General features: G+C 39.8%; 1 protein-coding gene across 8 annotated transcripts in view; it reads left to right on the top strand.

The window, feature by feature from the left end:
- LOC144678904 (thyroid hormone receptor beta) overlaps positions 1-23,501 on the top strand; it is a 252,321-nt gene that overhangs the window by 34,628 nt on the left and 194,192 nt on the right. Inside the window, exon 3 of one of the 8 annotated variants that reach the window (XM_078538985.1) lies at positions 9,182-9,293. The exons of the other annotated variants lie outside the window; for them this stretch is intronic. The gene's annotated coding sequence lies outside the window, so the exon portion shown is untranslated. The remainder of the gene's footprint in view (positions 1-9,181; positions 9,294-23,501) is intronic. 8 annotated transcript variants of the gene reach the window in all.

Raw genomic sequence — 23,501 nt, 5'->3', positions numbered from 1 at the left:
TTGAGCATATTTACATGGCACACTCGTTGTCCTTCCCTTGTACCTGGGGTACTTACTATGTGGTTTACTTCACTCTGTCTCATTTCAATCTGGTAAGGTCCACTAAACCTTGCCTTCGACAGTTCACCTGACACAGACATTAACACTGACACTTATTCCCTAGCCACAAAATTACGAGCCTTGGCCCTCTTGTTTGCTTTTGCCTTCATCACTTGTTGAGATAGCCTTAAATGTTTTCTGGCTAATTCACAAGCCTTACTTAATCTCTCTCTCTCTGAATTCTATCACATAATCCAGGAGTGTTGTTTCAGAACTTTGATTCACTAATTTCTCCTGAATCAGTTTGAGTGGTCCCCTCACTTCATGACCATAAATTGACCATAAATCAACTTGAAAGGACTGAGCCCTGTTGACTCATTAGGGGTGTCCCTAATAGCAAATAACAAGAATGGAATCCTTCGATCTTATTCATGTGGATAGTCTTGACTATATGCTCTAATCATAGTCTTTAAAGTCTGATGCCACCTTTCTAAGGCACCTTGTGATTCAGGGTGATAGGCTGATGACCTAAATTGCTTTATTCCTAGGCTGTTCATTACATCCTTAAACAGCTGTGACATGAAATTCGATCCCAGATCTGACTGTATTTCTTTTGGTAATCCGTACCTTAATTTGGCTAGCTCCTCTATAATCACCTTTGCTGTAATTTTCCTTAAAGGTATTGCTTCTGGAAATCTGGTGGACACATCCATGATTGTCAGTAAGTACTGATTTCCACTTTTCGTATTAGGGAGGGGTCCTACACAATTAATTATGACTCTGTTAAAAGGTTCCTTAAATGTTGGATTTGGAATTAAAGATACAGGCTTAATCACTGCTTGAGGTTTGCCTGTCACCTGACATGTGTGACATGTTTGACAGAATTTGACTGCATCTTTATGTAGTCCAGACCAATAGAAATGTTTTTGTATTTTAGCTTGAGCTCTCCTAATCCCCAAATATCCAGCTATTGGAATTTCATGAGCCACTCTCAAAATTTCATTCCTGTACCCAGATGGTATTGCTACTTGGTACACTACCGCCCCCTTTTAATCTGCCGGAACATGAGGCGGTCTCCATTTCCCTATTAACACTTTGTTCTTAATGTAATAGCACTCTGGAATGCATTGTTTCAGAATAAGCTATCTGATGTAATTTCTTTAAATCTGAATCCTTCTGCTGTAATTTCACTAACGTCACTGAACTAAACACCTCAACCTCATCCTTTTTAAATCTTCTCTTCCTGAGTAATCTTTTGAAAGACTAATCCAGCCAACTGAATTTCAGTATCCTCCTTTAGATTCCTCTTCTTCCTATTTAAACTTGTGTTTGTGATCTCATTACCACACAATCTGAAAACAATCCAGGATGCTCTTTCTGTAATACCTCCATTGCTTGTATCTCAACAGGCTGCTGTACTACAGTAGGCATCATCCATATGTGATCTAGCTATATCATTCCCTAGAATAAATTGAACCCCTGCAATTGACAATTTCTCTATTACCCCAACAATCACCACCTCCTGTTTTCAAATCACTTTTTAAATTTACCTTATACAATGAAATTGGTTTGACTTTGCCATGGATTCCTTTAATTAATATCTCATCCTGCAACAGATAGCACTATCCCATAACATTAAGGACATAACGTTAAATTTTTAACATCCTTTCCTGCTCTTCCCTTTACACATGGATATATTTTCCCTTCGCATATAAAATCTTTAAACATCTCTGCAACCCGTCTTTCAGAACTCCCTTGGGGAAGTTGTGCACACATTCCCACTTCTCTAGCTACCACTGATTCTTCCTGCTCCACCTGGTACAAACTGGGTTTTCTTGCCTCTGGATCTCCGAGCCCACAGTACTCTTATTTCCAGAACTTTTCTGAGTTCCAATTACCGCAATCGGTTTTCCGTTTAACCTCCAACAACTTGATCTCATGTGTCCCTCCTTATTACAATAATAACATATCAGTTTCCTCCCTTCCGTTCTACTTTCCACCTTTCCATCTTTAGTAGACTGGTATCCTTCAGCTTGATCTTTATAACTAACATTTTTACCATAACTGGGTTTTCTATATCTCCAGCTTCCCTGCTGATTTTCATATGACTCTTTTCCTACACTTAACTGTTTGTGTGAAATATCATGCGTATAGGCTAAAACAGCAGCTTCCCTGATCGTTTTGCTTTGTCTTTCATCTAAACGTTTGTTAATATTTACTGGGATGCTATTTCTAAATTCCTCTATAATCATAACGTCTCTTACATTTTCAGAAGTCTTCTCTAACTTTAATGACCTGAACCATTGGTCCCAGATATTTTTTCTCTTGCAAACTCTGCATAAATCTGATGAAGTCTTTTCCTTAAAGTCCTAAATTTAAACTGATAAGATTCAGAGACAAGCTCATAAGCATTTCATATTGCTGCCTTTACTGTTTTGTAATCTGCAGGCTGCTCCTCTTATAAGCTTGCATGCACATTCATTGCTGTACCTGAAAAAAACACTCTAACGTGATGACCCAAGCATGTCTTGGCCAATTCAATTTCATAGCTATCTTTTCAAATGAGGTAAAATATATCTTTCAACTCCATCCTTTGTAAATTTAGGCACTAACCGCAGATTTTTAGCTGATTAAAATTCCTTCAAGGAATCAAAGTCACCACCTGAATCACTATCTTTCCTTTCTTCCTTTATTCTAAGTTTCACTTTAGACAATTCATACTGTCTGTCTTCTTTCCCTCTTTGAAGTTCCCTATCTCTTTCCCTCTCTTTCCTGGGGCCTCAACTTTTTACGATTTATATCAATGACTTAGATGAGGGGAGTGAAGACATGGTAGCTAAATTTGCAGATGGCACAAAGATAGATAGGAAAGTATGATGTGAAGAGGACATGAGGAGGTTGCAGATGGATATAGGTTGAGTGAGTGGGCAAAGATCTGGCAAATGGAGTTTAATGTGGGAAAATGTGAGGTTGTTCACTTTGGCAGGAAGAACAAAAAAGCAGAGTATTACTTAAATGGAGAATGGCTGCATAATTCTGAGGTGCAGAGGGATCCAGGTGTTCTAGCACATGAGTCACAAAGTTAGTATGCAGGTACAGCAAGTAATTAAGAAGGCTAATGGAATGCTATCCTTTATTATGAGAGGCATTGAACATAAAAGTAAGGGTGTTGTGCTTCAGTTATGCAGGGAATTGGTGACACCACACCTTGAATACTGTGTGCAGTTTTAGTCTCCCTTATTTATGGAAGGATGTAAATGCATTGGAGGAGGTTCAAAGGAGGTTTGCTAGATTGATACCTGGAATGAGTGGGTTGTCTTATGAGGAAAGGTTGGACAGATTAGGCTTGTTTCCACTGGAGTTTTAGAAGAGTGAGGCGTGATTTGATTAAAGTATACAAGATCCTGAATGGCCATGACAAGGTGGATGTTGAAAGGATGTTTCCTCTTGTGGGTGAGTCCAGAACTAGGGGGCACTGTTCTAAAATTAGGGGTCACCCTTTTCGGACAGAGATGAGGGGAATTTTTTTCTGAGGGTTGTGCGACTTTGGAATTCTCTGCCTCAGAAGGTGGTGGAGGTGGGGTCATTGAATATTTTTAAGGCAGAGGTAGATATATTCTTGTTAAGCAAGGGAATCAAAGTTTATCAGGGGTAGATGGGAATGTGGAACTTGAAACACAAGAAGATCAGCCATGATAAAAACAAAAAGCTAAAAGCTACTGCGGATGCTGGAAATCCAAAACAAAAACAGAATTACCTGGAAAAACTCAGCAGGTCTGGCAGCATCGGCGGAGAAGAAATCAGTTAACGTTTCAAGCCTTCATGGCCCTTCGGCAGAACTGGAGCATAGTTAGAAGAAGGGAGAAATATAAATTGGTTTAAGGTGGGTGGGGGAGAGACACTTTGAGGGTGTGGTGTGGTGATTGTAGAGATGAGCAGATAATCAAAAGATGTCACAGACAAAAGGGTCAAAGAGGTGTTGAAGGTGGTGGTATTTGTCTGAGAAAAGTGCTAATTAAGAATGGAAGACAGGATATTCAAAGTACAGCTCTAGTGGGGGTGGGGTGGAAAGACTAAAGGTTTTAGTTTTAGATTTAAAAATAATGGAAATAGGTGGGGAAAGAAGAATCTATATAAATTATTGAAAAAAAAAAAGCGGGGGGGGGGGAAAGAAACGGGGTGGGGATGGGGGGAGGGGGAGTTTAAGATCTAAAGTTGTTGAATTCAATATTCAGCCCGGAGGGCTGTAAAGTGCCTAGTCGGAAGATGAGGTGCTGTTCCTCCAGTTTGCGTTGGGCTTCACTGGAACAATGCAGCAAGCCAAGGACAGACATGTTGGCAAGAGAACAGGGTGGAGTGTTAAAATGGCAAGCGACAGGGAGGTTTGGGTCTTTCTTGTGGACAGACCGCAGGTGTTCCGCAAAACGGTCGCCCAGTTTGCGTTTGGTCTCTCCAATGTAGAGGAGACCGCATTGGGAGCAACGAATGCAGTAGACTAAGTTAGGGGAAATGCAAGTGAAATGCTGCTTCACTTGAAAGGAGTGTTTGGGCCCTTGGACGGTGAGGAGAGAGGAAGTGAAGGGGCAGGTGTTGCATCTTCTGCGTGGATATGGGGAGGTGCCATAAGTGGGGGTTGAGGAGTAGGGGGTGATGGAGGAGTGGACCAGGGTGTCCCGGAGGGAACGATCCCTACGGAATGCCGTCAGGGGGGGTGAAGGGAAGATGTGTTTGGTGGTGGCATCATGCTGGAGTTGGCGGAAATGGCGGAGGATGATCCTTTGAATGCGGAGGCTGGTGGGGTGATAAGTGAGGACAAGGGGGACCCTATCATGTTTCTGGGAAGGAGGAGAAGGCGTGAGGGCCCTCAACCGTGTCCGGCCCATATCCCGCGCATCCTCCCTCACGCCTTCTCCTCCTTCCTCATCTCCACAATCACCACACCACACCCTCAATGTGTCTCTCTCCCCCCACCCCTCCCCCCCCCCCCACCAGCCCGCCCCCCCCCCCCCCCCCCCCCCCACCCCCCAAACCCACCTTAAACCAATTTATATTTCTCCCTTCTTCTAACTATGCTCCAGTTCTGCCGAAGGGCCATGAAGGCTCGAAACGTTAACTGATTTCTTCTCCGCCGATGCTGCCAGACCTGCTGAGTTTTTCCAAGATCAGCCATGATCTTATTGAATGGCTGAGCAGGCTCAAGGGGCCGAATGGTCTACTCCTGTTCCTATATCTTATGGTCTTAATTGCTAAACTCTCTCTGAAGTTCAAGGTCAAGCTTTCGCATTTCTATCTCTTATCTTTTCCTGCTCCTCCTTTTCTCATTGACATTTTTTTAGTTCTCTTTCTTTCAATCTATCATTTTCTTTTCCTTCTAACTCTAGTTTATTTTCTCTTTCTTTTTTCCCTTTCCTCCAATTCATGCTTTTGCCTTTCTCTATCTCTTTCTACATCAAGCTGCTTCATTTGCAACTGAAGACTTAGCACCTCCAGCTGTGACACAAGAGTTTCAGGTAACCTTTCCTTCAACTTTAAATGCTGGGTAAGCACTACAACCATATCAGCCTTAACAAAATTCCAATTTTATATCTACCTGCACTTTCTCTGCTAATTCTTTCAACTGAGTTTTAGTCAGAGATTTCAAATATTCCACAGATACATTTTCCACTCCTAGAAAGGTTATAGCAATTGACAAGGCTATCTTGCAGTCTAACCACTTTAAAACTCCTCAACACAAAACTCCTGAGTTCAGCATACTTCTCGTACTCGTATCCCATTCAAGGGATTTTAATAATCCTGCAAAGAGCCCCCAAATTTGTTATGGCCACAGCCGTTGCTAATTGCTGTGCAAACCAAATCCCAGAGGCAAACTTGGCTTATGAGCTACAATCTTTTACATTGTATTCTGATAACAAGAAGATAATGTTCCAATCTCAGCAGTAAGAGGTCCAGTAACACTTTTGGGTTTTTAAAAATTACAAGTAATAGTTTTATTTAAAAAAAATACAGTTACACAATCAAGCTTAGTCTTACAAAACATTCCCCCAAAACCCCTCTAATTAGTCAAACCCACAAACCCACCTTCCAGGCAACACTCCCTTATAGATATTTAAATATGAAAAGTCCAGCAATATCACACAAGACAAACTGCTGTAGCTTCAACAGAGGTGTACCACATGACCTTTACCCTCTTCCACTCTCCTGTGGAATCCACTTCTAAATAAAACTGTGTGCTGCTGCCCAAGGCTTCTTAACAGCTCAAACAACTCCAGCTATCTCCAGCTATACAGCCTTCTCTCCATCTCAATAACTAACTCCAGTTATCCACAGTAACTCTACTATAGCTTGTTCCCTTTCATCTCAGCCCTATTGTTCTCACACCCCTTTGAAACTCAAACCCTTCCAAATATAAGATCTTTCATGTTTCCATCTTGTCTTTGTTGTTGGGGCAATAATATATCATACCCCATCACTTGTTTACCTTTGAGCTCTTGCAGGATGCAAACATTTTTCTTGACACCTCTGACTCCTTTTGATAGTCAAACAACCTCCCAACTTATCTAAAAATGCAAATGTTAGATTTAACCTATTGACTTGTGTCTCAATTTAACTTTATCCTTTTCATGTTTGCAAACCCCCAGACAACCTGACTCCTTGCCCAGCTTAATTGAATCACACACAGACATCCAGCCTTTTTTTAACAGAAAATACCACAATATTCAACAAAATATTTTTTTAAAATCCATTCTCACAATATACACTGCATTTTTGGTGGATGATGTAACCATTCTGATGATTTTCGAGGACCCATGCTTCTGAAGATCAGGCTAATGGCTGGTCCTGTTCTCCTAGCATATTTGGTCTTGGGCAGTTCCTTCAGGGCAGATTCCTCCTCCTTCCATTCTCGCACCAGTTTTCCACTAATACTGAATTCTCTCGCTGCAGCAGTTATTTTAGTTAGCAAATGTTATAATTTTTACCTTGAAATCACCTTTGTAGCTCATTCGTTTTTTGCCCGGGGACCCATTTCTGTTTGTCATTTGCCATGCGCAGTGCTCTCTGTGGGCATGTCTTAAACTCCCGCTCATCATCCTGCCAGCACGGGCTGTATTGCCTCCTTGATCCCACGCGCTGACTTTTAAGGTGAGTAAAACATGCATTTCTGAGGTGGAAAATTGAGGCCATTTCCGAATGCAAGTATCGTATTTCTTAGCACAAAAACGAGGACAATTTATTTGCCGAGCATAGGCTTAAACCCCCTCCGACCCCACATGCCAAGGGTAAAATTCTGCTCTTTGGCTTTTATATTCTATCCCTTCTTGGAACAGAATCCCTTAACTCTTCAGGCTAATAAGGCTGTTGAAAAGATGCGCTGTCTTTTTTATTCTATGAGCATAATTTTTAGGGTGGCAGGCAGGCACACACTATCGGCAGGCTCGGGTCAGCCGGGGAATGGACTGCTGACTGCAATCAGCCCTGACTGTGATTTCATGATGGCTGGCCACTTAACGGCCAGTCAGGATAAAACGTGCGCTGAGGAGCTCAATCCGGCACCTGAAAATATATATGATAAAAATGCTGTCCACCGATTTTTATTTCATTTTATTTGATTTGATCATGGAAACCTCATCCCGCACTTGGCCGATTCGCCTTCCCGCCAACTGTAAGGTTGGATGGGCAACATGAAATGAAAGACTGTTGCGCTGTTAATGACCTTAACTGGCCTTTAATTGTAGGCAGGCGAGCTTCTGACTTTTGCACGCGCCCACCAACTGAAATATCGTGCGAGCGCAGGATGACGTCAGGACACTTGCCCAACGTCATCTTGCACGATTTCACACCAGATCAGGTTGGGTGCATGCCAGCCCGATCAGCGTAAAATTCTGCCCTATGAATCTGTACCTCAAATCTCTCTGTTCTTCCATGCATCAAACCTTCTTCCATTTATGACATAATTGCTGCTATTAATTTTTTTTTACCAGAACTCCTCGCAGCACTTACAGTACAATGAATTCTATCTGCAACTTTTAAGCCCATTTCCCCAGTCATATCAATACTCTTTTGCAGTTTCCTTTTGGTCTTCTAAAGAATTGAATATGCCTTTCTGTTTTGGTATGAGGAATAACCGAGGAAATTAGAAAATAAAACTTACACCAGTGTTGTAATACATTGCTCAGATAATCCAGATCTATTTCTGCACCCAGGGGGCCAAATGTGATGTATTTCAATTAAAATGTCCAACAATGACAAGTCATTTTTAAGGTTACAGTCGTTAAAATGTTACTGAAGGATAACTCCACATTGCAAAGTACCACCATGACAGATGGACTAATGCATACAAAGTTGGGCCAGTTGTCACTTTGCAGACCCAGCTACATCGTAGTTTATGTTAATTCATGACAGGCTTCGTAGTTCAGTTTGCATTTACACCAGTAGTTGCAGTCCAAGTTCTGCTATGAGCCCTAGGGATGATGACAGCGTGTCTACTAGTTGGCCCGTGTACATCACGCAGTCAGAAGTTCAAAACAAGCATGCTTTTTAGCCGAAAAAGACACTTCCTTCAAGTGCAGTTTTGTAAATTACTCTTCCCCTAGTTTCTCACCCATTCAGTAGATAGAATTTTTTTTATTTGTTCATGGGATGTGGGCGTCACTGGCTAGGCCCTTCCCTAGTTGCACTTGAGAAGGTGATGGCATACTGCTTCCTTGAACCGCAGCAGCCCATGTAGTATAGGAACACCCACAGTACTGTTAGGAAGGGAGTTTCAGGATTTTGACCCAGTGACAATGAAGGAACGGCGATATAGTTCCAAGGCAGGGTGGTGTGTGGCTTGGAAGGGCACTTGCAGGTGGTGGTGTTCCCATGTATCTGCTGCCCTTGTCCTTTTAGGTGGTAGAAGTTGTGGGTTTGGAAGGTGCTATCGAAGATGATGGGAGATATTATAGTGGTTACATGTGGCATTTACCAATATAATAACTTTAACTCATTTTTTAATCTTTTCTCTGCCCCTTCATTTCCTCCCAATGCTGTGTGGCATTTACCAATATAATAACTTTAACTCGTTTTTTAATCTTTTCTCTGCCCCTTCATTTCCTCCCAATGCTGTGTGGAAAATGTTGTCTTTGTCTAACAGTCGATACCAAAGTGACATTACACAGTGCAGCCCAAGGACTCAAGTAATCGATGCGCCAATCCCGACCAGAAGACCAGAAGCTCAATTACTAGTATTGTCTGTCACTTAAACTCCCATGCCCCAGGTGAGCGAGTTGGTCGTTTCTTATGCTACAATATAGCAAGCTATCAATGCCTTGATTTTAAGCTGCATAATGTCGTATTTTGACAATATTCCTTGAGCAAAAATCCAAATGAATATATATAAAGCGCACAGGGTATTGCATTTTGATGCAGATGAGGAAATTTACTTTTTAAAAGTAAAAATAGAATACTTTAAATCACCTAAACTCAGGGAAGGTGATTTGCAAGTGCGTGTTGTGCCCAATTTGCTATCTGTTTCTAAAAGCGGTTGTCTTTTGATTTGATATTTTTGATGAATTTTGATAGCTGGGGGCATGCTGGGTTTTGGAAGAGTAAGCAAAGGCAAGGATTCCCTGAACTTGTAGTTCAAGGCAGACTTAGGTGGGAATGCAGATTGGATGGTTGGGGAGGAATGCACAATATCAGGTTACACTGGGAATATGCGTTGTTTCGTGAAAGTGTTTAGCAAACTTTTTTAAAAAATTTGTATACTAATGTTATTTTCATTCAACTTTATTGTAATTTTAAAGTGTTTTCGTAATGGGAATAATAGCCCAAATTTTGCTGTTACATTAGAGTGAGACTAATGGTCTTCAGGTGAGAGGAAAATATGCAGTTAAATGTCACTATCTAAAAGTTGCTGTTTGAGTTCTGGTGCTGCACCATAAACTTTGCACAAACAGCATCTCACTGCCTTACTTCACATCATTCTATCCATTTTAATGGTATCTGCTTGGTAGATGTCCAGATATCAAACCTACTATCCAAATCTTTGGGTGATGGTGAAAGCAGCCAATTGTGATGAAGCAATCGAGGAACTAAATACCATTTCCTGATGAACATAGCTACTGCAGATGAAATTCAGTACAGAGAACAGCTGGACATTACACGTTGGAAGTGAAAAGAAAGGAGAGGTGCATAATTAATTAATTAGTGACAGACAGTGAGAAATGACCATTGACTGAATACTTGTATGGCCAGTCATTGCAGAGCAGCAATTAATAAAACACCCAGCATTATAAACCTTGCCAAATTGGTAGAGTATGGTCTGAGGCAGTCATGCTCTCATTAAGCCTCACTTTGGGTACCACCTTCAATCTGATACTGCGTTAATCGTAGCCACTGAGGTGCAAAGAGAACATCCAAGCCCCACAAGTAGTTCAGGGAAAGACCTGATCTCCCATGTAAAATTGGACTATACAGTCCTTGAATTAGGTGAGTCTGCTTCCACCATCTTTTTCTGATACTGCACTCGAGATCATAATTTTTTAATTGTTATGATCCCAGCTGATGGTACTAATGGTCAAGCCAGATCTCAGGGTGGAGCCCAGCTAGCTAGATCCTAAATTTTATTTTTTGTTTAGAGACATGGAGGGCAGTTACTGAACAGAGTCACAGGAGTCAGCTGATGAACTTTTAACAAAGGAATAAAACATATAGCAAACAAGAAAAGATGAACTATATTATAATACTCCTTCACCCACAACTATACCTTTTACAGATATGTACAGATTCATAAGAATGCCACAAGTTACAAAAGCTATTTTATACTCTAATGTTCACAGTCCATGCACCACACTCTGGAGCCAAGTGACAGATGCCACCCCAAACAGATGCTATGGATCTCTCATCAACTTCACCACCTGCCCCCCACAAACCTCCCCCCCCCCCCCACCCCAGACCCTTGTCACACCATGAGCCAGCCGGTCTCATTGAGCTCTGTCTTTCACATGAGGGTTTCCAATTTCCAGTCAAAAACTCGCTTTGGAATCTTCTCCCAAACCACACTTTCTCTCAGATGCCTTCCACATGGGAACACCTCCAAGGTTTCGAACTCTCCTTCCGATTGCATGTGCATTCAAACTTTGCCTTCCACACACTCACTCACACTCTCTCTCTCTGATTCAACCATGCCAACAGAACACCACTGCATCACAAGCCTATAATAAAGAGTTACAGACCAGTGTCCTTCAATCTTCTGGCTTCTCGCAAGCCTATTTTACTTTAAGCCTGTATTCTGCAGCCTTTCTCTGTTCCTCACTCTTAACTTCACTTAACAGGACCGTTTCCAGATTCCTGTCCTTGTCTTTTGACTTAGCTGTTGTCTTGGGACCTTTCCTGTTCCATTCCCTGGTTTTGAGGACTTTCTTCTTTAGTTTTTTTTGGAATCTGCTTCCCTCTCCTGTATCTATCTTCTCCTGGCAGCTGCTTCCAACTTTAGTTTGGGACTTGCTCTTTGTCTCTCTCCTATGCTACATCTGTTGGAGACTCCTTTCAACTGAACTCAAACTGCTTTCGGTTTCTTTGTCTGTGTGGGGCCTCTCTCTGTAGACCCCTGTTGCTAGGCAACAACACATTTTTTTCTACCTTTTGTTTTAACTCCCCTTCAAGAGTCATAAACCTCATTAAAAAGCAGGCATCTTTTAAAGTGAAACTAAAACTCAACTTTTCCCTTTCTTAACACATACATATAGAAATAGAAATCAAACTTAAACATTAAAGCTAAAACTCATTCCTAACACCCCAATTACAAATATGAGTCTAGTTCCTAATATAATTCTCCACTCCCTCTAGTTCTTTTGTCAATTGTGTCCCCTGGCTACTGACCCTTCTGCCATTGGAAATAGTTTCTCCCTAATAATTTTGAACACCTCTATTAAATCTTCTTTTAACCTCCTCTGCTGCAAGGAGAACAATCTCAGTTTCTTAGTCTTTCCACGAAACTGAAGTTCCTCATGCATGATGCCATTCTTGTAAATGTCTTCTGTATCCTCTTCAAGGCCTTGACATCCTTGCTAAAGTGCGGTGCTCAGAGTTGGACAGGATACACTCGATGAGATGTAACCAGTAATTTATAATGGTTTAGAATTAACTTCTGTGTCTGTACACTCTGCCTCTATTTATTTATACAATTAAGGATCCTGTATGCTTTTTTTTTTAACAACTTGCCCTGCACCTTCAAAGACTTGTTTACGTGTTACCCCCAGGTCTTTCTGTTCCTGCATCCCATTTAAAATTGTATCATTTAGTTTATATTGAATGTACCCTACAGTTCCTTTTTCTTCATGTTTGTTTTATTTTGCTCTGGACCTCTTTTGCTGACCGTTCTGTGCATACTGCTGTTTCCATTTCTTTGGCAGGGGTGGGGAGTTGAATTGTTTTACAGCAGTTTTTCCTGGCATCATGTAAAGAAAATTACCAAAAAAAAATCAGTGCCTGACATCTAACATTGTTATTGTTTGGAACTCAGTTGTGTGTTTAGTTAAACATAACCAGCTGTGTTCGGATGTTCTTGCAATGTTTTTTTTAATGTGCTCTATTACTGCAACTCTATGCATGGATATTGTAACTTTTATGGTTAATTTTTAATTGGATTCTAGTTCAGGTCCTTTTTAATCATCTTAGTAATGCTGAAATGATAACTCTAGTCTGATTTTGATCAGGCAAGGTGTGTCTCTTCTGCTATAGTGCATTTGCTCAATTGTCAAATGCTATTGTTTATCCACTCATTTTGATATTGTCTTGAAAAGTATTATTGGAAGCAAGAAATACTCTGGTATCTGTCTTTTTTATGATACATGTTAGTAAGCTCTGCAGTAAGAGTTAAATAATAGCCAGAGCTACTGAATTGTGACATTCCCATTTGGATTTTGCAGTCAATGATGAAGGTACAGCCTTGCTGTTCACCTTGAAGAAAGCTGCCCACAAAGTTTTAGCAGGCTGTACAACAAACTTCCTTTTTTTTCTGATGTCAGTTTGAACTTGATGCCTTTGCAAGGAATCTGTGCTATCAGCAACAGAGCAGGCAGGATGATCAGCCAATCATATTAAGTTCTCTCAGATGGCAAAGCAGGGAATGTAAATTGCGTTCAAATCGTATATAGAAAGCAAAATAAAAATTCAGACATGTACATAGGATTAAGGGAGAAACATAAATATCAAAACAAAACTTTAAAAATATTTTTAATGTGTTTCTGGGGAAATGAGACCTGCAAAAAAATATTTTTTTTCTCAGGTCCAGAGAGATTGTTTAATAATTATGACTTAAAAACACCTGGTTAAACAAGCTTCAACTTTTTTGGTGGCGTTTACTGAGACATGAGTGGGCAGTTACTTTAAGTTCATGCCCGGTGATGTCTGTGTTGATTACATCTGAGAAGACCACAATGACACCATGTGGAGGAGCAGGGTTTCTGTATTTAACTCTGCATGTACAGATGCGCGAATAGCCTTGCCTTAATTACTGCCACAAATTCTGGGTCGTACTATTGTAAATGCATTCTGACAGCTGCTAAAAGATGGCCTAGTAAAGTACAATTTTTAAAAGTTGTTTTATTACATTACTGTTTGATTTCACTTTGTGTTGCTTATGGGTGTTAAAACCAACAGACGTAATGCAATAAGTTAATAAATTGTGTTGGAAACTTCATTAACTATTGCATTAAGGAGCTCCTTGAATACAATTTGGAATACAATCCGTAGCTTGATTGAGTAAATCAAGAAGATAATACTTGATGCAAATAAAGTATTTTTGACCAAAAGCAGTGAAAATAATTGGTAACTTTATATGGTTTGTTTAACTAAGCATCCAAAGTACTTCATAGAAGTGAACTAAGTGTGGAGGGTGGTGGAAAGTGGATCCCAATCTAAAGGAGGAGATATTAGAAGGGGAGGTCTCAAATGTATCCAGAGAGATGAGTTTTAAAGAGGGTCTTAAAAGAGGAGTTGATGCAGAGGGGTTTATGTAGGCATGGAATAAAAGCAGCTGAAGGAACATCTATCAATGGTGGGACAAGAGGAGTAAGGAATGAATGAGGCCATAATGAGAACAAAGATTTCTGGCTGGCGGCTTATAAGACTGGACCAGGGATGAAGTAACTTTGGAGTTAAAAATGATGCCAATTTGAGGTAAAAACAGGAAATGCTGGAGAGAGACACAATTAACATTTCTGGTCTGTGATCTTTCTTCAGAACAGTCCTTGACCTGACATGTTAACTGTTTCTTTCCACAGGTGCTGCCGTAAGCTGCTGAGTATTTCCAGCATTTTCTGGTTTTACTTTTAGCATCCACAATATTTTGCTTTGTTTAAATTCATAAGGGATGGGAATGAGCAGGACCTGGTGTAGGTTAGGATATGGGGAGCAGAGTTTTGATGAACTGAAGTTTAGAGGGTCGAGGAGGCAAAATTAGCTGGGAGAATATTGGAATGGATAAATGCTAATAAGCTTTTATTTAACAAAACCATTGCCTTCTGGAAAGATGAAATGGGACTCAACTAGATATTTTGTCCAGTGCTTCCTTACCTCTTTTTTTCTAAATCCCAATGGGGTGATTAAAGTAGATTTATAATTACTGCTGTAAATGTATTGTTTCAAAAACTGAGTGCACAGGAAGGCCTGAAATGTAATTATTGTTGGCCTGACTGTGTCACTTGCCAGCCCTGTTTAAAACACTAATAATCCATACTAAGTTGCTTGACCATGCATATTAGTAGAATCTCTGTTTGGCCTTTTGGGTGCATTCTGTAACAGCTGAGCCGCTTCTGATCCATCCCAATTCTCATAAAGCTAGCTTGGTAGAAGCAGTGAATGAAGCTCTTTGGACCACTGTGTCTGTGCCGGCACTTTGGAAGACCTTTTCAATTTGTTCTGCTTCTCTGTATTTTCCCAAATCTTTGAACATTTTTCTTCTTCATTTATCCAATCCTCTCTATTGAATCTGCTACCATCACCCTTTCAGGCCATGCTTTCCTGGTCATGCTTCACTGTTTTACCTCCAGTTTTACTCCTGTCGCTTCTAGTTCTTTTGCCAATTAATTTAATAGTGTGTCATCTAGTTACCGATGCATCTGCCAGTGGCAACATTCTCCTCATCTACTTGTACCAAAACCCTTCATGATTTTGAATAGCTCTATCAAATCTCTCCTAAATGTTATCTGCACTAGGGACAGCAACCCCAGTTTCTCCAGTCTTTCCACATAACTGAAGTGTTTCCCCAGTACCATTCTAGTCAATTTCATTTGCACCCTTTCTAAGGCCTAGACATCAGTCCTAGATTATGGTGCCCAGATTTGGGCACAATTACTGCAGCTGGAAGATTTAGTGTAATTTCCTTGCTTTTGTACTCCCTTCTATTTATAAAGCCAAAAATTCCATGTGTCTTTTTTTTAACTGCCTCCTAAATTTTGGCATCTTCAAATTTTGAAATGTACACCACAGATCTTTGTTCATAGGGACATAGGAAAATAGGAGCAGGAATAGGCCATTCGGTCCATTTGGCCTGCTCTGTCATTCAAACGGATCATGGCTGATCACCTACTTCTTATGCCATTTTTCCCACCATCCCCATATCTCTTCACGTCATTAGTGTCCAGAAATCTATCAATTTCTGTCTTGATCATGTTCAATGACTGAGCTTCCACAGCCCTCTGGGGTACAGAATTCCAAAGATTCACCACCCTCTGAGTGAAGAAATTCCTTCTCACCTTAGTCTTAAATGTTATTCTGAGACTCAGTCCTGTGGTTCTAGAGTCACCAGCCAGGGGAAACATCCTATCCACATCTACCCTGTCACACCTGAAAGAATTTTGTAAGTTTCAATGAGATCATTTCTCATTCTGTGAAACTCTAGAGAACACAGGTTTCCTCAATCTCTCCTCATAAGACAATCCTGCCATCCCAGGGATTAGTCTGGTGAAGCTCTGTCGCGCTCCCTCAATGGCAAATACACCCCTCCTTAGATAAGGGGCCCAAACTGCACACACTACACCAGTTGCAGTCTCACCAGGGGTCTATACAACTGCAGCAAGACATCTTTACTCCTGTACTCAAATCCCCTTGTACACACAGCTGCCACTGTATTTCAGGGTGGAGGGAGTGAATGATTGTTGATGGGCTGCCGTCAAGTGGGCTGCTTTGTCCTGGTAGGTGTCAAGCCTTGTCTTGTTGGAGCTGCAGTCATCCAGGCAAGTGGAATGCATTCCATCACACTCCTGACATGTGCCTTATAGATGGTGGACAGCCTTTGGATTTTGTCACCTGCAAACTTTGAAGTTATGCCATGGATAACCAAGCCCAATCATTAATATAGAAGCCAACAAGTACAAAAGTCCCAGTACCAACCTATGGTGAATAGCACTGTATAATTCTCTGCTTTCTGTCCCTTAGCCAATTTCTCATCGGTGCAGCCATTGCCCATTTAATCCCAGGGGTTTCAATTTACTAACTTTACTATTATGTGATATTTGGCTTTTGATGTGAATATAGACTTTCAATTGTACTACCTTCTTCAACCCTCACTGTTAATTCATCAAAGAGTTCAATCAATTACATAAATACAATTCTGCTGTTAAATCCATGCTGCCTTTCATTTATTAATTCATATTTTCCCAAGTATCAATTCATTTTTCCCAAAATTAGAGGGTTGATTTTTAAGAGCTATATTTGATCCGTATTTTTTAAAATCCTTTAATCAGTAAATATAGTGGAACATTTCTTCCTAATTTTCTCTTGCCTTGACATGGGATACAGTCCTAACTCTGGTATCTCAACCAACTTTGCCATTGTTCATGTGAGCCTTGATGGTAAGCATCAATAGGTTATTTTGTCACAGGGGCATCACAATTAAGCTTTACACACAGTACCACCCAACACACAAGTCACAAAGCATATACATTCTACTAGGACAGGGCATATTTTTGTCACTAACTCCTGCCACTGATCGGAAGGGCATCAAAAACAGTTGCACCTGCGCGCTTGGCTCACACTGTGGCCACTGGAGCATGTGCAACTGCTCCTGACTCTCTTCAGTGGAGGAGTTTGGATCTATAAAAGGCTATGTAGTCTCACATTGAATTGGAACTTGCAGTGCAAGCATTTCCCATGGGAATTACAATGTTAAAAAATCCTATACTTGCATGTCTGTATGTTGCTAGTAATACCACAAATTGCATTATAATGGGAATTCCACTGTAGTGTTTCAGTGTAGCACGTAGAAAAAACATAATTTGCTGGTAACAAGTCACCCCAGATTCCAATCTGTGATGGGATCGCAATCTCAATGAGATTTTATGTGACTGCTGCCTCCCTAGGCTAGATCCATTGTTAAGGCTTTGTGCAGGAATTTTCTACACAGCTGGGTAGTTCATTTGGCAGGTAATGGAATTCCCAAGATCATCATTTCAAGCCCCACCTGTTGGTTAATTAGTTATTTCTTAAATATTTTAGTCAACATGTTTTTGTATTGTTTTAAATCAAAAAGTGGCCTTAAACTAAATATTACAATCAATTCTACACATTGAGATTCTCAACTTACAATTACTGAAACATCCTGATTTATATATCATCTTTTACTGAATCACCAGAAGCATATTTTACAGAGGGAACAGTTGCTCAGTGATAGATGGACTAAAAACAAGAATTTGCAATTAAGGACTGCTCAGACCTAATAATGGTAACTTGAACTTCATTGTTGGTCTGTATCAAGCCAATTTGTTTGTTTTAATGCTGCCAGCTGACACTCTGACACTGAGACTGCTCTGAGCATATGTAGGAAGTGCTCCCCCTAGTGTTGCAGCACAAATAAACACTGCCATTTTTGTATCTTTGTGCTTGTAATTCATTGAGAGTTTTATTTTTTTAAAAGGCACATCCTCGCCAGCAATGACCAGTTGTCAAGTGAGACTGACTACACCTGATGGACAACTTCATTTATGCATGAATTAACTGATAAAATGATGATTGCATTTACTGTTTTTATTCTACCTTAGAAAAATTCTCATGTTTTACATTAAGATATATTGCAAATCCTTAGTAAAATTGAAATGTATAGTGATAACCAAGGCCACATGCAGATGGGAAATTTCAAGGTTTAGTACACTTTATAGTATTGTCTGGGTTTCCAGACACTTACTATAGTAAATAGATCTCATCAGCTGCTTCTAATGTTAAATTCCATGTGGATATTGCAGTGACTTTGGTAATTGCCAGACTTAATCTCTACCTCTGCCTTTACAATTAATCACTACTATTTAATTTACCTCTTCTAGTTTGTTTTCTTTTAGTAATCTTGTTGTGTCCTACTTTCAGTCTCAAAAATATAACTTTCAAAGAGTTGTGAAATAATATTTCACACAATGTGCCAAAAAATATTTTCGCTTTGGAAAGTGGCATTATTTTACTTTGTTGTAGATAATCGTCAACTGCTCCGTACAAGTTTGAAATATAAGCAGCAGAGACAGAAGCTAAAGAAGATTGATAAAGATAGCTGCTGTTAAAGAATTGCATTTAGATCAACTTTGAACAAATTCACTTTAATACTGATACATATAAAGTATTGTGTCTCGGGTGAGATGTTGCAGATAAATATGACATGAATTGGATACATATGGAGAATTAGACTGACATCGAGAAGTAATAGACCTGCCACTTTCAATACCTAGATAGTGAACCAACTTAAAATAATACATTGGGATGTATAGCCAAAGCAGGAGAATGCAAGTCTTGGGGTTTTGCTAAGAGTTAACAATCTTTTGCTAGACACGCTTGATACATAACTCTGGTCAATTTGAAGCAAAAAAGATGTGCAAGTATACAAAAGTGCAGAATAGAGTATCAAGAGTGATCCCAAGTGCAAAGTGCAATGAGGAAAGATTAGGTATTCATGCTCCACAGTTTAAAAAGGTTAAGAAGGACCACCTGAAGCATATAGGATGTTTCATGGTATTGAAAAGGTGAGTCCAGAATATTACTTACAAGTAAGTTGGGGCAGTACGACTCTCTCTCCCATGATCCAAGAGTGTGTTGGTGACCATGGGCTTCTATTTGATTCATGTTGGTCCATACTTATGCTTGGCAAGGTACTGCAGTGGTTTGCCGTTGTCTTCTGCAGGTTCTGGCTGACCAGGAGACTCTCCAGTTCTTACTACCTGCCATCAGGTGTATCATCAGGATTTACAGGCTGACAATCAATCAATTTGGCCATGTTATGAATGCACTTTCCGTGGCCATCAATCCCTGGACTGGGGCTCGAACCCAGAGCTTCTGGCTCAGAAGCAGGAACACTACCCACTGCTCCACAAGACTTCTACAGCAGCAGGACTAGAAAAACTAAATTCAAACTATGGAAAACAAAATTGAAGTAGAAAAATGTTTTGTTGATTGATCAATGTTCAAAATAATATGCTAGGAATGTTTCTAAAGATAAAGATTAGGGACTTCAGAATTGGATGGAAGAATTAGGCTGCTTGAGTACTAGGTAGTCTGTTTCTCAATGATAAACACATAAGGGGCCTGATCAACCAATCATGCTCATATTTTCATTGAAGCCTGTGGTCCTGGCATCACAGTTCATAAATCTTGTTCATATTTTTCTATGCAATTCAAATGTTTGACTTTTTCAGATGAAGTCATTAGTAGTAAATAGCTGTGAACAGTTAGATCTTTGTTTTAATGAAGGAAAAAAAATTATAAATAATTAAGACATGTGGAGTAGAAATGACAATCTGTAAACTTGGGTACCATTTACTGACAGAAGAGCTTGCATTTATATGGTACCTTTCATGATTTCAGGAGATCCCAAAGTGCTTTACAGCCAATGAAGTACTTTTGAATTGTTGTAATCCCTGTTATAATGTAGGAAATGCAGCAGCTAGTCTGTACACAAGATCGCACAAACAACAATATGATAACCAGTTAATTTGATTTGGTGGTGCTGGTTGAGAGAGAAATTTTGGCCAGGACACAGGGCAGAACTCTGCTACTCTTCGAAATAATACTTGACACTCATCTGAGAGGGCCATGTACTTTTACATGGGTAGCATTGTCTAAGATAGATGTAGGTGCCAAATCTATCTACAAGTGGCAAACATTTGCTTCTGAGTGAGCTAAAGGGCCAACAGTGTGCTGCATTGGGTCATGGGAAAAATGTTTCTTTGGGAGCTGTATTAGTAACTGCCAACAATAGACTGGGCTAAAACCTTTGTAATGTAACAAATAACCTTTGTAAAAAAAATACTTTGTTTCCAGGTTAATTAAATTGTAAGTTCTTTGAAAAGCTAAGAGTGATTAATTAACCTGTCTATATTCCAACCACTCAAATGGGACTGTGGTGATAATTAATGCCAGATATCAAAGATTATTAATGTTAATTTGTGCAGATTGACAAACTGGCAGACAAATATAATTTTTCTGACCAGTGAATCATGAAGAGAAATGTGTGTATGATAATCTGTACGTGTTAACCCACCTCTTAAAGTACTGTACTTCCAATTTGGTTCCAAAATGAAAGAATTCCCATAGCATAAATCACAATGAATGTTGCTCATTTGTTCGCTATCCAAACACTTGAGCATACAGGAAATTAACATTGCATTGTGAAAAGTTGAAAGAGATTCTTTTCATTCTGAAGTCTTGCTGTTTTAGCTAATTAAACTATATTCTTAAATATATTTTAGCCTTTTGGGCGCTGATTCTATTTTCACTTAAATATTTTATTCTTGGTATCTTTCTGCACCTCTTTGCTTCCACATTTTACTGGAGCTTTAAACATGTTTTTACCAATGCACGTTATAAACTAGAATATAACCATACAATAATGTCAAAGAAATAGAAGAATTACAGGTATGCCACATGATCTCCAGTGGTTTATAAAATTAATTGTTAAACCTGGACATGCAATCTCTCCCAAGGCATTGAAAGGAGCATGTTTTTTGGTTCCCTGGCAACATGGTCTGTTTGTGGAAATCATCTTTTGGTCATGAGCACAAGACTAATGTGGTGAGAAAACGTTTGAACAGTTTAGTGGTTCGGTTACTTGATTAGTATTAATCCAGAGAACTGAAAATTCCATCATTGTATTTGAGAATTTGAATTCAATTTTAAAAATCTGGAAATAAAAAAGCTGGTATCTGTAAGTGTTCTGACGACATTGAATTGTCATGGTAACCCAACTGATTCATGAATGTCCTCCAAGAAAGTTGCTGCCCTTAAGCAGTTTGGCCTAAATGTGACTCTAGCCCCGCAACTATGTGCTTGACTCCTACTTGCCCTCTGAAATGATGTAGCAAGCCTCTTTGTTGATTTAAACCATTACAGAATAAGGCCCACTACAGCCTTCTTAGGGCAGCTAGGGATAGACAATAAATGTTGGCCTTGCCAGTGACACCCACATCCCAAGAATGCACTTTTTAAATAACATACTATATTGGGTATATCTGTGTAACTTGACCCTGTGGAGCTGTTGTGGAAATGACACCTGTTAATATGTTGGAGGAAGAGAATGAGAGAGAAGCTAAATGGAGTCTGCAGTTACATGAGTGCCAGCTTTTGATTAAGGGCACTATTGCAGGAGTTTCATATCTTAACAAATGCCATTGGATACATTGAGTTACGGTATGGCATATGACTGAAAGCATGTAAATCAATTCCACAGTAACTTCTAGCTTGATATATATTAAATACTGATAATAATGGTTTATACAATGACACTTGGTAAAATTGGATAATTTTGTTGTAATAGGTGTTTACATCAGTGTCTACACAACTATTAATCACTATGGTAGGAGTGGCACAGGACTGTATCAGTACTAATATTTAAATCTAAAATTTCTGCAATATTCATTGTTTGTGTTTTTCCTGAAATTGTGCAGATATTTCAGTGATTAGAGGGAGATTAAATGTCATTGAACACCTGGGCTTTGAGGTTTTTTCATTGAGAGGTCATGTAATGAGACCAAAAGATTGTATGCACCATACATGATAATCAGCCATTTAGAAATCCAATGAGAGAATGTTGATGCTTCAGCAAACAGTTTTGTTCCATTGTCATAGAATTTTAACTTCTTATAGCAAGAGGCTGCCTCATGGTCATTTTGTGTTTGACCTTTATATTGCTACTTCAATTATCCTTCTCAAATCTCTGTCAATATGTAATCAGAACTGTCCTGTAACGCCAACCTATGGCTGCCAAAAAAAGACCCTAAAGGGAAAAATACCACCTCACACCCTTCGGTGATCAAAAGGACTCCAGGAGATCACATTGACCAAGTGTTAGCCATAAACACATTTTCCTTTTATATATGATATGATCTCAACCCCAGTCAGGAGTTGTTCCGGCTCCCTCTACGCACCGCACATGGAAGGATGTATTACTTTCGGAGAGAATGCAGCGCAGATTCCCCCAGAATGGTATCAAAGCTTAAAGGGTTAAATTATGAACACAGGTTGTATTGGTAAGTCTTGTATTCTCTTGAGTATAGAATATTGAGGTGGGATTTAATTGAGATTTTACGATTAAATGGGTTGATAGAGAGAATCAAATTTCCTTTATTTGGAGAGCCCAGACCAAGGAAGAAGAACCTTGAGATTAGAGCTAGGCTGTTGAGAGATGATGTAAGGAGGCACTTCTTTACCCTTTAAGGTAGCGGAAATCCAGAACACACTTTTTTCTCCACCCTCACCCCCTCCCCCAAAGAGCTGTTGAGGCTAGGTCAATGGAAAACTTCAAAACTGGAATTGATAGATTGGTGTTTAGTAAGGGTACTGAAAGTATAGAACCAAGGTGGGCAAATGGAGTTAAGATACAGTTCAGTCATAATCTAATTGAATGGTGAAATGGGTTCAAGGGCTGAACGGCTGCCTCCCTATTTCCATCTAGCTTAGACTTAGTGGTGACCTAGAGGTCCATAAAATAATTCAATGATACTCCAAAGTAAATGGACCAAGGTCCTCCAGCTTATCTGTGTAGTTAATGTTTGTAAGCTAGCAATCCTTTTTGTAATGCTCTCCTGGACCTTTTCCAGCAGGCTAGGGCATCACCCACCATGTGGGAGGGGACCAAAACTGGGCACAGTACTCCAGATACAGTCTGACCAGTGACGTGTACAGTGACAAAATAGTGCCTTCTGATTTATGCTGTGTGGTTCTATTAATAGAACCCAATACCCTGTTGACTTTTGCTACAATTTGCTTACATAGATCACTAAAAGTTCATGATCAGAAAATACAAAAAGAAGGTGCCAACTGTTCGATTGGCAAGCTGGAATATCAGAACCATATGCATGGGATTGACGGACTTGCAGCTGGTTGATTATGTGTGCAAGACAGCCGTGATCAAAATGGAAATTGAGAGGCTGAACATTGATATAGCAGACCAGGCTTACCAAGACTGGATCACTTAAAGGGAAACATTACGTGTTCATCTGGCAGGGGAA

The sequence above is a fragment of the Cetorhinus maximus genome, chromosome 3 (assembly GCF_964194155.1).
Source record: "Cetorhinus maximus chromosome 3, sCetMax3.hap1.1, whole genome shotgun sequence".
NCBI lineage: Eukaryota > Metazoa > Chordata > Chondrichthyes > Lamniformes > Cetorhinidae > Cetorhinus > Cetorhinus maximus.
This window is presented reverse-complemented; position numbering and strand designations above follow the sequence as displayed.